A 16,417-nucleotide genomic window follows, 5' to 3' on the forward strand; every position below is an offset into this window, starting at 1 on the left:
AGTCCATGGAACACGGTCAGCTGACTGGAGGCCTTTACCATGGATAAGAGCACCTAAGAGAGCTTCGAGAAAAGAGTAGTTAGGAATAAAGTTCCTGCAGTAAGATGTTATACCTAAGAATGACATAAGCTGTTTTTTAGTAACCGGTTTAGGAATGATCTGAACTGCAGCAACACGTTTAGGAGAAAGTGAGCGCCCATCCTTAGAAATCACATGACCCAAAAAGGTGACTTCGTCCTGTACAAACTGTAAATTAGAAAGGCTGGCTTTAAGGCTATAAGAATGAAGATGTTTCAACAGATTCACTGTCTTTTTCACACTGTTGTTTAGATGGACTACATAAAACGATGTCATCCACATACTGCAAAAGAGCAGAGCCTGTGGTTGATTGAAGTTAATCCAGACTAGCTTTGAGGGCAGCATTGTAAATAGTGGGACTTTCACAGTACCCCTGGCATAACCGGGTAAAAGTCCAAGATCTCCCTTCAAACTAAAAAGCAAACCAAAATGGGCTATCAGGGTGCACTGGCGACAAGTCAACCACTGAGAAAAACTGTGCATCTGATGTAATTTGAGACAAAATAGTGTGTGGGTTGGGCACAGTAGGAGCATGTGGCTGAACTTTAGCATTCACCGCTTGGAGGTCCTGTACAAAACGCCATTCATCTGGCTGGCCAGCATCTTTAATCTTTTTAACAGGAATCAATGGAGTAAGCACAGGTGAATTTTCAAAAGGAACAATAACGCCTGTTTTCTGAAAAGATTGAAAAACAGGTTTAATCCCTTTAATTGCTTCAGGCTTAAAAGGGTATTGTTTTTTACATGGACAAAAGTCTGATTTAGGGGTGACAATTACTGGTTCACAGCCTTTTATCAACCCCACATCATATTTGCTCTTAGCCCAAAGATCATTGGGCACTTCAGCCAACATGGGTATCGAAGACAAATCTGTTTCAGATAAAAAACATGCTTCAAAATGTGATTCTGTGGTAGGAATTAAGTCCACAGTTCTTTGACAATGCATTGTACTCAAAAATGTTTTTTTGTATGCTGACAATCGTTCAGAAAACATCAAATTTGGATCAGCAGGTGAAACGGTCCACTCCATTTCTTTCTGACATGTAGCAACAAACTCTCCCACACCTTGTCACTGCCTGTGTGTACGTTTGGCCAAGGAAATGTGAGGGCGAGTACCACAAACATTAAAAAAATCGAAGTGCTCTGGAGTGAGCGACACAGCCAATAAAGTAGGCGCACATATTTTTTCACTTCTTCTCATAGTCATTGTCAGGCCCCAAAGAAATGTGTGATGTGCAGTGCAAATCAGTAGGTTGCATGAAATCAGAAAGGGGTGAAACTAACGCTTTTGCTTCTTCCACTAGTTGTTGTGAAAAAGGAGAGCTGGGAAGTTTCCACTCATAAGCATATGTAAGTGCCGATGAATCAAACTGCACTGCTGTGAAAACTTTGTCAGGCTGTAACATAACCTTAACACCCTCTGGTGTAGAAGTTAAAATAATGCCTAATTTACACATGAGATCACAGCCCATCAGGTTAATGGGACACAACTCTGATAACAAAAATGAGTGTTTGAAGGAGAGCTCATCAGGAGTGACAACACGCAATGGGCATTGTCATTTTCTCCTTCACAACCTGGCCTGATGCAGACATACAGTAAATGTGGTTTCCACTTAACTTTGGAGGACAATCAAACTCCCCTGACGTCACTACTGATGAACATAAGTTCCTATATTCTGAGAGAAATATCTTTGCTCTAGGACGGAAATAGCATGCAAAACTTTACTACGTGAATCACAGTCGGCAAGCGTTTCTTCACTACACAGAGCAGGAAAAATGTGTGAGTGTGTTTGTGCTATCACCCATTAGTGGAGGCTCCGCTGCCGCGTGACGTCCAGAACCTGCCTCCCACCCTCAGTCAGTCTTTTGCCCAATTTCATCACTTTTCAGCTGTGGACAGTCCTTCTTCCAGTGTCCAGTCTGGCCACAGTAAAAACAAATATTCGGATCATAGCTCTGGCGTGGCCCATTTCGACCTCCTCTCCCACACGTCCACGTCTTCGACTTCGGCCTCGTCCTTTGTTTACACCAACTGCGTAATACATGGTCATGGCTGCCAAATGCAGCTCCTTTTCACACTTGTCCCTTTTGGTTGTCTTACGCGTCTCAACTTGGTTCTGAGCATGGCGAGCATATCGGCGAACGTCAGCCAAACGAGGACCCTCACACCATCCCACGTAAATGTTCTTTACTTCAGTGGCAACATCTGGCATGAGGCCTTTAATTATTGCATCGCAAACTGTGGCCTTCTCTCAGCCAAACACCTCTGATCTCGCTTTTCATGATGTAAGGTTGGGCATTCAGACCTTGCTTCACCTGCTTTTCACCAAATATAGTCGGACATTCACACCTTCTTGCAGCCGAACACTTCCACTCCACCTTTTAGTGTTCTATCACACCTTTTTTTTCACCGCATTTTATAGATTATGGTTGGAAATTCTCAACCACTCTCATCCGAAGACCTCTCCTCCCGCTTTTGTTAATATATTTGAACTTTAGTCGGACATTCACACCTTCTTGCAGCCGAACCACCTCCGCTCCCTGTTTTGATCATGTATGGTCTGGCAATACTACCTTTTCTTACCCATTTTTCAGGAATTATGGGTGGACATTCAAACCTTCCTGCAGCTGAACACCTCCTCTCCCGCTTATGATCATGTGCGGTTTGATATTCGAAAATTTTCTTTCATGTTTTCTAGCAATTATTGATGGACATTCAGACCTTCTTGCAGCTGAACACCTCCGCTCCCGCTTTTGTTAATATATTTGAACTTTAGTCAGACATTCACACCTACTTGCAGCCGAACACCACCTCTCTAGCTTTTGATGAGGTATGGTCCGGCATTCTTACCGTTTCTAACACATTTTTCAGCAATTATGGTAGGACATTCACACCTTCTTGCAGCTGAACACCTCCTCTCCCACTTATGATCATGTGCGGATTGATTTTCGAAAATTTTCTTTCATGTTTTCTAGCAATTAATAATGGACATTTAGACCTTCTTGCAGCTGAACACCTCCGCTCCCGCTTTTGATCATACATTGTCAGGCATTCGCACCTTGTCTTACCCGCTTTTTACAAACTTTAGTCGAACATTCACACCTTTTTGCAGCCGAACACAGTTTTTTGCAGCCGAATTTGGGCATTCGAACCTTTTCATACCCACTTTTTACCAACTATGGTCGGACATTCACACCGTCTTACAACGGAACACCTCCACTCCCTCTTTTGATGGTGTATGTTCGGGCATTCGAACCTTTTCTTACCCGCTTTTTACAAACTATGCTCGGACATTCAAACCTTCTTGTAGCCGAACACATCCACTCGTGCTTTTGATGATGTATGGTATGGCATTCGAACCTACTTGTTGCCCGCTTTTCATTAATTATGGGTGGACATTCACACCTTGTCGCAGCCAAACACCTCCGCTCCCTGGTTTGATCATGTATGGTTGGACATTCGCACCTTTTCTCACCCGCTTTTTGCAAACTATGGTCGGCCATTCACAGCTTCCTCTCCACCATACTTGTATGGTGGGATATTCACACCCACTTGCATCCGAAGACCTCCGCCCCCACTTTTGTTGATATTTAGTCGGTCATTCGCACCTTACCCGCTTTTGGCAAACTATGGCCTTCTTGCAGCCAAAAACCTCTGATCTCGCTTTTGATGATGTAAGGTTGGGCATTCAGACCTTGCTTCACCTGCTTTTCACCAAATATAGTCGGACATTCACACCTTCTTGCAGCCGAACACTTCCGCTCCACCTTTTAGTTTTCTATGGGGCATTCACACCTTTATTTTCACCGCATTTTATAAAAACACCACAGGAACACCGTATTGAGGCTTTGTTCTGACCGCTCATTCGGTGTCGCGTATCTTTCAAGCATTTCTCCTGGTTAGCCCGCACTCGGCTCGCTCCCAGAGCCGTGTTAAAGTCTGCTTCGCATTCACTCTCTTTTCTCAGCAGACTAAAAGAAACTTCCATCCTGCACCGCTGTTTGCTTTTTCACAACAGCAGAGGAGAGCGCACCGTTCCCAGCGGCACTGCAATACCGGGTCGATGCTTGGAGTGAACGGAGCAAGCTCCTTTTTCAACTCCTATTGATAAAAATCCATTTAATATGTAGTCCTTGCATAGACATATCACATATTAAACTGATAAGTACAGATGGATTATGTGCAATTATTAAAGAGAGTAGAGGACGATCTCTCTCGTTGGAAGTCCTTACCTATATCACTTATGGGGAGAGTTACAACCATTAAAATGATGATACTACCAAAAGTTAACTATTTGTTCTCAATGATCCCCATAAAACCATCTGCTACTTGGTTTAAGTCACTAGATTCATGCATCTCCAAATTTCTGTGGAAAAACAAACCACCACGTATTAGTTTACAAACCCTACAGAAGACCAAGGACAGTGGTGGATTAGATTTACCTCATTTTCAGCACTATTCCTTAGCCAATAGGTTACAATATATATCAAAATGGTTTAAACCTTGTTGTTGTCACAGTTCCCAGAGACGTTGTAATCGTTGAGGATTCTATATTCACCCCCTCATTAGAGGCACGTGTTGCAGATTGATGACACTGAATCTTCTTCTCTGTTCATTGCTGGCATCATTCCCAGCATCGTAAGTGTTCGTGGCATTGTTAGCCTCTTCTTCTGGATCTTGATATCGAGCATCCTTTTGTATTTCTGGTTTGTAAGTCCTCTCTCTTCGTTCACCGGAGTCTTCGTCTCTTTGTCCTTGAGTTTGGTGATTTTTTCTTTTTTTGATGCCTTGACACAGTGTGACAGGTGATACCACGTGGGAGATCCTTTAACTTGGACTGCTGTCCCTGTGCTGCGAAATGGCTGTGCTGCTCAAATGGTCTCTCCTTCATCATATACACAGTTATTTATACATCACCTTCCACCATGAAGCGTTGTCCCTTTTTGTTTCTCTCTTTGTTCTTAAAATGCTGTTATGCATGTCTAAACCAATCCATTAAACTAGATCATTTTGGCAGTAAAGCGATCTACAATGTGCTTGGTCGCAAAGCTGCTCATCTGTGGTAAACAGCTCTTCAGAAAGGCATTCTTCAATTGATTTCACTAATTTTATGTAATAATTTTGTGATTTCCTACAAAACTACACTTCTTCTCCCATCTGTCTGAGTATTTAATATTGTCTGGGTCCCGTTAAAACATATATTTTTCCCATCTAATTCCTTGTTTGCTTTAAAACAAGTATTCCCCATTTTCTATCCCTTCAGTAGCCAACCAGTTTGTATGGAGTACACTGGAGCAACTTGACTGATCAGTAAAACACTGCTTTTGTTGTCACCGCAAGGCTTCCCCCGTCGGTTGTTTCACTGAGACACTACTGAGTAACTACAACTCAACACAGTTTATACACATAACATTCATATACATACTAACAAACAAACAAACAATAATTTATCGCAATTTTCTCATCTCTGTTTGAACGTACACCCAGGTAAATATTCCTGTAGTCTTCTCATACCGACTATGGACCCATTCATTGTTTAACTTCACTGTTTTGCAAATCCTAATTGAATATTACACATTGACATTGAAATTTACTGGATAAGCAGGTCTTCATTGCATTCAGCAGCCTATATGTGAGCATCTATGTGTAAGCTGTTCTTCTTTGCATTTATCAGCAGCAAGCAATTCTTCACTGCACATGCATATGTAAATAGTAAAACAATTCCAATGTGTTAGCGAAACCTTCTATATCACAGTGGTTTCTAAGATCTATTTTAAGTTCTTTGCCATCAGTGAGATGACATAGTTTACAAAGTGTGTCAAATTATCACTGAAGATCTTTTCAGGTATTTCAAATCTAGAAATAAGTTATTTTACGCGTGATTTTGCTACTGAGAGTGCATCTGCTTGTGCACATGGAAATATTTCAGACCATTTGGTAAAAACCTCTGTTGTCACTGAGCAGAATCGTTTCCCTTAACATTAATTTAGTTCAATGAAATCTACACAATAATGAAATAATGAAATCCAAACAAATATGTTGAAAAAGATACACTGGCTTAGGGAATTATCTTCGTTTTGGTCTTAGATTGCCCTGTGGAATGTATTTTGCACATATTTGACCTGCTAGACAAAACTTTATTCATTTATTTATTCTAAAAAAAAAAATTCAATAATTAGTAAAACCATATGCTGTAAAAACCTTGTTCATTATTGCTTCCATCCCTCCTGTTGAGACATGACATGGTCCGTGGCTCAATACTGCAGCATATTTAAACAAATTCTTTGGCAGTATGGTTTTCCTTCCGGTCATTCATACGAGTCTATTGTAGATGGCAATTGAATAACATCTAATAATGCTAAAATATTTGTAGTTTATACATTTAGCTGTGGATGTCAACATACCTGTTTTTCCAATGCTGTGTTAACACATGTACAGTTGAGAAGGCATACTGACTGTCAGTGTAAACGTTAACAACCTTTTTGTTATTTAATTTACAAGCTTCAGTTAAAGCTACCAATTCGACTGCTTGAACAGAGTAATTTTTTGGTAGTGGTTGTTTTAAGAAAACTTCAGTTTCTGTTACTACTGCAAATCCTGTAGCATTTGTGCCATCAGGGTTTTTTGCTTGACCTGTTGAATAAATATAGTTATTTCTGCATTTTCATAACGTATATCAGTTAAGTCTGGCCTGGGTAAAACACTGAGGGTTATTTCTGACATGCAATCATGAGGCTTTCCATCTGTGGGGTAGGTAGCAGTGTGGATGGATTAAGTGTAGCACATCTCTCGACAACAAGGTGTGGCTGTGAAAGAAGAACTGTTATGTAGGAGAGATGTCTGGTAAAGATATTTTGTTAAGTAACCATATCACAGCCACTGCATGAGGTACCTTAAGTGTTAATGGGTGAAATAACACCATTATTGTTGATGCCTGCACTGCCAATGGCTTCTGGCCATTGATTCAAAAGTACGATCTCGTCCCTTTTTCCCCCTTTCAGTGGACACTGGCCCCTAATTACCGCAATTCAGCAGGGGGTCTTTCATTAGGAGTACTGGACTCCCCCGTGCACGGTTTCAGCTCCGACCCTGGAAAGCGGAAAAAACGTTGAGATCTGGTTTGAGGACCCAATTGTTGAGAAAAGTCTCTCAATGAGACTCAGAGTTGCTGGAGTCAGTTAATGCAAATGTTTAATCTTGCAGCAAGTAACCCTTCTGTCTGTTTGGACTCTCACATACATTCGGTTAATCATAGAAAAACGAGAACAAAACTTTTTAGAACCTTAAATTCATAAAACAGACATGGTGCAGTTATTTCCATTCTAGAAAATAAGAGTAATCACCACCATTCCTATAAATTCTGGATATTCTAACAATCTGAATCTTTTTTAAATGTTCGATGAAGCCCTTTGCTGTTCTGTTTAGAGACTCAGCTGATCATAAACCAAGTTTTGCTCTTGAACCAAGCTTCTAAACTCTTCACCTTTTTCATTTCTCAGTTAGTATTCACTTTAAAACTGATTAAAAGAAAAATTAAATGAATGCCTATCAACAAATGTGGGATCTAAACTCTAGTGCTTTCTCTAAAATAATTTCCTTTCTCAATTCAGAAATGTGTGTGTGTAAGTCACAACACCCGTGACACCAAAACGGCTTTCTTTTCTCTCTTTTTTCTACACTCTGCACTGTGAGCACACACACCAAATTTATCAGTCACATCAGAATCCATACATACTGATCCTCCCGTAATAAAATGGTCGGATCTTATCAAACACACTTTGTTTCTTGTGACAAGTCAGCAAAACAGCGTATACACGTCAAGACACTGAATCAAGTTTGCCACAAGAACTCATAAGTTTGGCAGTATTGCTCTGCCGTCAGCAATCATACACCCATTTTATTTTCATGAGACATGTGCAGGCACCTGTTCATCCACTGTTCTATCACTATGAATTAGTTTATCTATTATCAATAAGGATACTTCTACAACTACTATCAAAGTATGTCCGGACTTCTTATGTTGTCAGTTGCTATATATGAATAAGTGGGTAGCTACTGACAAGCATTAAGCATGTCACACAGCCCAAACATATAACATTTCAGGACACACCACACAGTTAACAACCACAGTGAAGCGTGTCAAAGCCCAAACATGTAACATTCAACAGGACACTTACACAACACATTCAAATCAAACAGTCAGACAACATACAAGAACATATACCCCAGCCAGCATTGCTCCCTGCCTATTTTCCTACAACTCACTATGTGTGCGCACACCTTTATTCACAAACTCTTCAACTTATACTCTTTTACCGAAGCTGCTACAGCTCGATTGGCCAAATACCCTTAGATCCTATTTCGGTGAATTTGACATCTGCCTTGTATGTAACAGATTAGCGGTTTAGCAGTTTTAATTTAGTTTGAGTGAAGGAATTCATTTTATAGCAAAATCCGAAATCGTGAAGAACTCATGAAAGTAAGCTTATTCTCGGATTCCTGAAACTTTAGATTTGCTCTTTCTTTTACTGCAAAGTACAACGTTGAGCAGCACTAATGAGTTGTTTCTATTTTTGGCAGGCTTTACCTTTGCGGATGAAGCCCTTTCTGTCTGTGCAAAAGAAATCTTGTTACTGTGCAGAGTGACTTCTCTGAGTAGAGTCGCCTTACTTGTTGCGACTGTGCCGATGTTCGAAGCTGGAGTGCAAAGTTGTTGCTTGAATGGTGCTCGCTGGAGCGTGTGGTAGTGTAAAGTTAGACCATTTAAAAGGGCTGAAGAGTGCTCAGTGCAGCGGGTGGGCGGAGGTGCAAAGTGACACTATGGCCATAAAAAGAACACCGCTACAAGTGCGCATTGTGCCAGGAAGGGCCCTCGGACGTGAACCAGTGGACAGTTATCGCTTCTTGGCCTTTTGGCTAAGATCAAGTGTAGTATCTGTTCTTATCAGTTTAATGTCTGATATGTCCTCTTTGCGAGGACTACATATTAAATGGATTTTTATCAATAGGAGTTGAAAAAGGAGCTTGCTCCGTTCACTCCAAGCATCGACCCGGTACTGCAGTGCCGCTGGGAATGGTGCGCTCTCCTCTGCTCTTGTGAAAAAGCAAACAGCGGTGCAGGATGGAAGTTTCAGGGAGCCTAAGATGAAACTTTCTTTTAATCTGCTGAGAAAAGAGAGTGAATGCGAAGCAAACTTTAACACGGCTCTGGGAGCGAGCCGAGTTCGGGCTAACCGGGAGAATTGCTTGAAAGAAACGCGACACCGAATGAGCAGTCAGAACAAAGCCTCAATACGGTGTTCCCGTGTTGTTTGTGGCTGCCTTGTCTTTTGCACAGAGTAAAAGACAAGGCAGCCATCGAATAGGGCCCGATTGTTCCTACTTGGTCAGCCGAGGAGCAAGGGGGGGGAGCAAGCGTCTCAACCAAGCAAAGCTCACCATGGGGAAGGTGGCTATGCCAACTAGCCTGATGCCCTTCTCCCGCAGTGATGGATAATCGTACACTGGTTTCTCTTCATAATGTACAAGTCTTTCGCCTTTTACTAAAGACTTCCGTGGAGAGCAGCACTAATGAATTGTTTCTATTTTTGGCAGGCTTTACCTTTGCGGGGGAAGCCCTTTCTGTCTGTGCAAAAGAAATCTTGTTACTGTGCAGAGTGACTTCTCTGAGTAGAGTCGCCTTACTTGTTGCGACTGTGCCGATGTTGCTTGAATGGTGCTCGCTGGAGCGTGCTGTAGTGTAAAGTTATACCATTTAAAAGGGTTGAAGAGTGCTCAGTGCAGCGGGTGGGCGGAGGTGCAAAGTGACACTATGGCCATAAAAAGAACACCGCTACAAGTGCGCATTGTGCCAGGAAGGGCCCTCGGACGTGAACCAGTGGACAGATATCGCTTCTCGGCCTTTTGGCTAAGATCAAGTGTAGTATCTGTACTTATCAGTTTAATATGTGATATGTCTATGCAAGGACTACATATTAAATGGATTTTTATCAATAGGAGTTGAAAAAGGAGCTTGCTCCGTTCACTCCAAGCATCGACCCGGTACTGCAGAACCGCTGGGAACGGTGCGCTCTCCTCTGCTCTTGTGAAAAAGCAAAGAGCGGTGCAGGATGGAAGTTTCTTTTAATCTGCTGAGAAAAGAGAGTGAATGCGAAGCAGACTTTAACACGGCTCTGGGAGCGAGCCGAGTGCGGGCTAACCAGGAGAATTGCTTGAAAGAAACGCGACACCGAATGAGCGGTCAGAACAAAGCCTCAATACGGTGTTCCTGTGGTGTTTTTATAAAATGCGGTGTAAAAAAAGGTGTGAATGCCCCATAGAAAACTAATAGGTGAATCGGAAGTGTTCGGCTGCAAGAAGGTGTGAATGTCCGACTATATTTGGTGAAAAGCAGGTGAAGCAAGGTCTGAATGCCCAACCTTACATCATCAAAAGCGAGATCAGAGGTTTTTGGCTGCAAGAAGGCCATAGTTTGCCAAAAGCGGGTAAGGTGCGAATGATCGGCTAAATATCAACAAAAGTGGGGGCGGAGGTCTTCGGATGCAAGTGGGTGTGAATATCCCACCATACAAGTATGGTGGAGAGGAAGCTGTGAATGGCCGACCATAGTTTGCAAAAAGCGGGTGAGAAAAGGTGCGAATGTCCAACCATACATGATCAAAACAGGGAGCGGAGGTGTTTGGCTGCGACAAGGTGTGAATGTCCACCCATAATTAATGAAAAGCGGGCAACAAGTAGGTTCGAATGCCCAACCATACATCATCAAAAGCAGGAGTGGATGTGTTCGGCTACAAGAAGGTTTGAATGTCCGAGCATAGTTTGTAAAAAGCGGGTAAGAAAAGGTTCGAATGCCCGAACATACACCATCAAAAGAGGGAGCGGAGGTGTTCCGCTGTAAGACGGTGTGAATGTCCGACCATAGTTGGTAAAAAGTGGGTATGAAAAGGTTCGAATGCCCAAATTCGGCTGCAAAAAACTGTGTTCGGCTGCAAAAAGGTGTGAATGTTCGACTAAATTTTGTAAAAAGCGGGTAAGACAAGGTGTGAATGCCTGACAATGTATGATCAAAAGCGGGAGCGGAGGTGTTCAGCTGCAAGAAGGTCTAAATGTCCATTTTTAATTGCTAGAAAACATGAAAGAAAATTTTCGAAAATCAATCCGCACATGATCATAAGTGGGAGAGGAGGTGTTCAGCTGCAAGAAGGTGTGAATGTCCTACCATAATTGCTGAAAAATGTGTTAGAAACGGTAAGAATGCCGGACCATACATCCTCAAAAGCTAGAGAGGTGGTGTTCGGCTGCAAGTAGGTGTGAATGTCTGACTAAAGTTCAAATATATTAACAAAAGCGGGAGGAGAGGTCTTTGGATGAGTGGTTGAGAATTTCCAACCATAATCTATAAAATGCGGTGAAAAAAAAGGTGTGATAGATACCTAAAAGGTGGAGCGGAAGTGTTCGGCTGCAAGAAGGTGTGAATGTTATATATATAGTTGGTGAAAAGCAGGTGAAGCAAGGTCTGAATGCCCAATCTTACATCATCAAAAGCGAGATCAGAGGTGTTTGGCGGCAAGAAAACGGGTAAGGTGTGAATGACCGACTAAATATCAACAAAAGTGGGGGCGGAGGTCTTCGGATGCAAGTGGGTGTGAATATCCCACCATACAAGTATGGTGGAGAGGAAGCTGTGAATGGCCGACCATAGTTTGCAAAAAGCGGGTGAGAAAAGGTGCGAATGTCCAACCATACATGATCAAAACAGGGAGCGGAGGTGTTTGGCTGCGACAAGGTGTGAATGTCCACCCATAATTAATGAAAAGCGGGCAACAAGTAGGTTCGAATGCCCAACCATACATCAACAAAAGCAGGAGTGGATGTGTTTGGCTACAAGAAGGTTTGAATGTCCGAGCATAGTTTGTAAAAAGCGGGTAAGAAAAGGTGCGAATGCCCGACAAAGTATGATCAAAAGAGGGAGTGGAGGTTTTCGGCTACAAGAAGGTTTGAATGTACGACCATAGTTTGTAAAAAGCGGGTAAGAAAAGGTGCGAATGCCCGAACATACACCATCAAAAGAGGGAGCGGAGGTGTTCCGCTGAAAGACGGTGTGAACGTCCGACCAAAGTTTGTAAAAAGCAGTTAAGAAAAGGTTTGAATATCCAACCAAACATAATCAAAAGTGGGAGCAGAGCTGTTCGACTGCAAGTAGGTGTGAATGTCCGACCATAGTTGGTAAAAAGCGGGTAAGAAAAGGTTAAAAAACCCGACTGTACACAATCAAAAGAGGGAGCGGACGTGTTTCGCTGCAAGAAGGTGTGAATGTCCGAGCATAGTTTGTAAAAAGTGGGTAAGAAAAGGTTCGAATGCCAGAACATACACCATCAAAAGAGGGAGCGGAGGTGTTCCGCTGTAAGAAGGTGTGAATATCCGACCATAGTTGGTAAAAAGCGGGTAAGAAAAGGTTCGAATGCCAAAATATACACCATCAAAAGCGGAAGCCGAGGTGTTCGGCTGCAAGTAGGTGTGAATGTCAGATCATAATTTGCAAAAAGCTGATGAGAAAGGTGTGAATGACCGACAATAATTGCTGAAAAATGTGTTAGGAAAGGTAAGAATGCCGGACCATTCATCATCAAAAGCGGGAGAAGAGGTGTTCGGCTGCAAGAAGCTGTGAATGTCCAGCCATAATTACTCAAAAACGGGTACGAAAAGGTAGTATTGCCAGACCATAAATGATCAAAAAAGGGAGCGGAGGTTTTCCGCTGTAAGAAGGTGTGAATATCCGACCATAATTGGTAAAAAGCGGGTAAGAAAAGGTGCGAATGCCCGACAATGTATGATCAAAAGAGGGAACGGAGGTTTTCGGCTGCAAGAAGGTCTAAATGTCCAACCATAATTTGTAAAAACCGGGGAAGAAAAGGCTCGGAAGCCCAACTATACACCATCAAAAGCGGGAGCGGAGGTGTTCAGCTGCAAGAAGGTCTGATTGTCCATCAATAATTGCTAGAAAACATGAAAAAAAAATTTCGAATATCCAACCGCACATGATCATAAGTGGGAGAGGAGGTGTTCAGCTGCAAGAAGGTGTGAATGTCCACCCATAATTCCTCAAAAATGGGTAAAAAAAAAGGTGCGAATGCCCAACCATACATCATCAAAAGCAGTACTGGATGTGTTAGGCTACAAGAAGGTTTGAATGTCCGAGCATAGTTTGTAAAAAGCGGGTAAGAAAAGGTTCGAATGCCCGAACATACACCATCAAAAGAGGGAGCGGAGGTGTTCCGCCATAAGAAGGTGTGAATGTCCGACCGTAGTTGGTTAAAATACCCGACTGTACACAATCAATAGCGGGAGCGAATGTGTTCGGCTACAAGAAGGTGTGAATGGCCGACCATTTTTTGTAAATAGCGGGTAAGAAAAGGTGCGAATGCCCGACAATGTATGATCAAAAGAGGGAGCGGAGGTTTTCGGCTAAAAGAAGGTCTGAATGTCCAACCATAATTTGTAAAAACCGGGGAAGAAAAGGCTCGAAAGCCCGACTATACACCATCAAAAGCGGGAGCAGAGGGGTTCAGCTTCAAGACGGTCTGAATGTCCATCAATAATTGCTAGAAAACATGAAAGAAAATTTTCGAATATCAAACCGCACATGATCATATGCGGGAGAGGAGGTGTTCAGCTGCAAGAAGGTGTGAATGTCCACCCATAATTCCTGAAAAATGGGTAAAAAAAGGTGCGAATGCCCAACCATACATCATCAAAAGCATGTGTGAATGTCAGATCATAATTTGCAAAAACCTGATGAACACATCAAATTTGGATCAGCAGGTGAAACAGTCCACTCCATTTCTTTCTGACATGTAGCAACAAACTCTCCCACACCTTGTCACTGCCAGTGTGTACGTTTGGCCAAGGAAATGTGAGGGCGAGTACCACAAACATTAAAAAAATCTAAGTTCTCTGGAGTCAATAAAGTAGGCGCACATATTTTTTCACTTCTTCTCATAGTCATTGTCAGGCCCCAAAGAAATGTGTGATGTGCAGTGCAAATCAGCAGGTTGCATGAAATCAGAAAGGGGTGAAACTAACGCTTTTGCTTCTTCCACTAGTTGTTGTGAAAAAGGAGAGCTGGGAAGTTTCCACTCATAAGCATATGTAAGTGCAGATGAATCAAACTGCACTGCTGTGAAAACTTTGTCAGGCTGTAACATAACGTTAACACCCTCTGGTGTAGAAGTTAAAATAATGCCTAATTTACACATGAGATCACAGCCCATCAGGTTAATGGGACACAACTCTGATAACAAAAATGAGTGTTTGAAGGAGAGCCCATCTGGAGTGACACACGCAATGGGCGATGTCATTTTCTCCTTCACAACCTGGCCTGATGCAGACATAGAGTAAACGTGGTTTCCACTTAACTTTGGAGGACAATCAAACTCCCCTGACGTCACTACTGATGAACATAAGTTCCTATATTCTGAGAGAAATATCTTTGCTCTAGGACGGAAATAGCATGCAAAACTTTACGACGTGAATCACAGTCGGCAAGCGTTTCTTCACTACACAGAGCAGGAAAAATGTGTGAGTGTGTTTGTGCTATCACCCATTAGTGGAGGCTCCGCTGCCACGTGACGTCCAGAACCTGCCTCCCACCCACAGTCAGCCTTTTGCCCAATTTCATCACTTTTCAGCTGTGGACACAGCCACAGTAAAAACAAATATTCGGATCATAGCTCTGGCGTGGCCCATTTCGACCTCCTCTCCCACACGTCCACGTCTTCGACTTCGGCCTCGTCCTCTGTTTAAACCAACTGCGTAATACATGGTCATGGCTGCCAAATGCAGCTCCTTTTCACACTTGTCCTATATCTTAAGCGTCTCAACTTGGCTCTCAGCATGGCGAGCATATCGGCGAACGTCAGCCAAACGAGGACCCTCACACCATCCCACGTAAATGTTCTTTACTTCAGTGGCGACATCTGGCATGAGGCCTTTAATTATTGCATTGCATGCAATACTCTCCCATGGTCCTGATTCATTACCCAAATCCCTTGGTCTCTGATGACCGCTGTGCTTGCTGACTTCCTCAAGGATGCGGTGTACAAAATCATCAGTCCCTTCACCGGGTTTCTGTTTGCAGGTGTAAATGTGGGACATATTGATTTTGGTTGGAAATTGAGTGGTGATGGCTTGACACAGTCTTTGGATGGCTGCTTCATATTGAGCGTTATCATTATGTCCTCGTTCACTGTTGGTAGGTCGCAAATCCAGTTGTAGCATACTGGCCTCTATTTTGCAGAGGTCGGTCAGTTTGAACTTTTTTGCCAATATGCGACGCAATTCAACCCCGGTCGGGCAGAATTGTGCGCAGAAATCTCGCAACTCGTCAGCAAAATGGGGTCCAGAAATCTCTGGATCTGGTAAGCATTGTTATGCTTCCATGATGTCAGTCTCAGTCCAGGGTCGATAAACCAGTAATGGTCCAGTGGGAACTGCAACTTTAACCATAGGCATGGTTTGAATCTGGTTTTGTTTTTTCTCACGTTTAGATCTCTGAAGTCCAGATTGTGGGTAAAGGATTTTTGTCACTTGCGTTAAAAGTTCTTGGGCAGGTACGCTGGAGAACCAAACGTCTTCCTTTTCCTCATCATCAGACCTATGTAACTGATGTTGTGAGAATGATGGAATTTCTTCCCGAGGGAGGATGGAAGAAGTCCCTTCTTCCCGAGAGCCAGAGGCTTGTGGCAGGGCTGGCTGTTGTTGTTGCAGGCGTCGTGGAGGGCAGGAGTCCAGGTCTGGATCCGGCACAGCGAGAGCGCTCAGGGTGGGGTAAAGAGGTGCAGAAGGAGAAAAAGTGTTATCAGTGGAATATGGTGATGGTTTAAAAGAAGATTCAGTCTTAATCAGAGCTGAATTATCTTTTCGTCCACATACTAAATTATTATCATCATTCCGTCATGGCATTCGTTTAACATTTTCCTTTCTTTCTCTTAATACACTTTATTTTTTCCAACATTCTATACCTTTCTTACTTCTTATTTAAACTTAATTTTCTTTTTTTTTGCTTCATCTCTTTCTCATATTTGCAAAACTTTTCTTCTAATTTTCTTTTTTCTAACATACTAAAAGAACCTTCAGGTGGAAAACCTCTGGACCATATTTCTTTTTCATTTCAACATGCTTAGGTCCCCCGGTAGGGTCAAAAGTCTGAGACCTACTGTTTCCCATTCTCAGACTTGGAATGGGGAAATATATTCCTTCACTCAAAGGACGTCTCCAATGAGGACCTTAATCTGTACTCACACTTCTTCGGAGTACTTCACACTTCTTCGGACTGCTTCA

General features: G+C 42.6%; 3 non-coding genes and 1 pseudogene across 3 annotated transcripts; 3 read left to right on the forward strand and 1 right to left on the reverse strand.

Annotated features, from left to right (window-relative positions):
- Positions 1–4,101: 4,101 nt before the first annotated feature.
- LOC140286462 (U2 spliceosomal RNA) lies at positions 4,102–4,278 on the reverse strand (annotated as a pseudogene).
- A 4,697-nt stretch (positions 4,279–8,975) lies between these two features.
- On the forward strand, positions 8,976–9,166 carry LOC140286472 (U2 spliceosomal RNA). Its single transcript, XR_011911275.1, has one exon. It is a non-coding gene; the product is annotated as a U2 spliceosomal RNA (small nuclear RNA).
- A 411-nt stretch (positions 9,167–9,577) lies between these two features.
- On the forward strand, positions 9,578–9,691 carry LOC140286477 (U5 spliceosomal RNA). Its single transcript, XR_011911279.1, has one exon. It is a non-coding gene; the product is annotated as a U5 spliceosomal RNA (small nuclear RNA).
- Positions 9,692–9,966: 275 nt separating this feature from the next.
- On the forward strand, positions 9,967–10,154 carry LOC140286479 (U2 spliceosomal RNA). The gene has a single exon (XR_011911281.1). It is a non-coding gene; the product is annotated as a U2 spliceosomal RNA (small nuclear RNA).
- The last annotated feature ends 6,263 nt before the right edge of the window (positions 10,155–16,417 follow it).

Source organism: Leuresthes tenuis, unplaced genomic scaffold (assembly GCF_036924035.1).
Source record: "Leuresthes tenuis unplaced genomic scaffold, fLeuTen1.0.hap1 SCAF_95, whole genome shotgun sequence".
NCBI classification, from domain to species: Eukaryota; Metazoa; Chordata; class Actinopteri; order Atheriniformes; family Atherinopsidae; genus Leuresthes; species Leuresthes tenuis.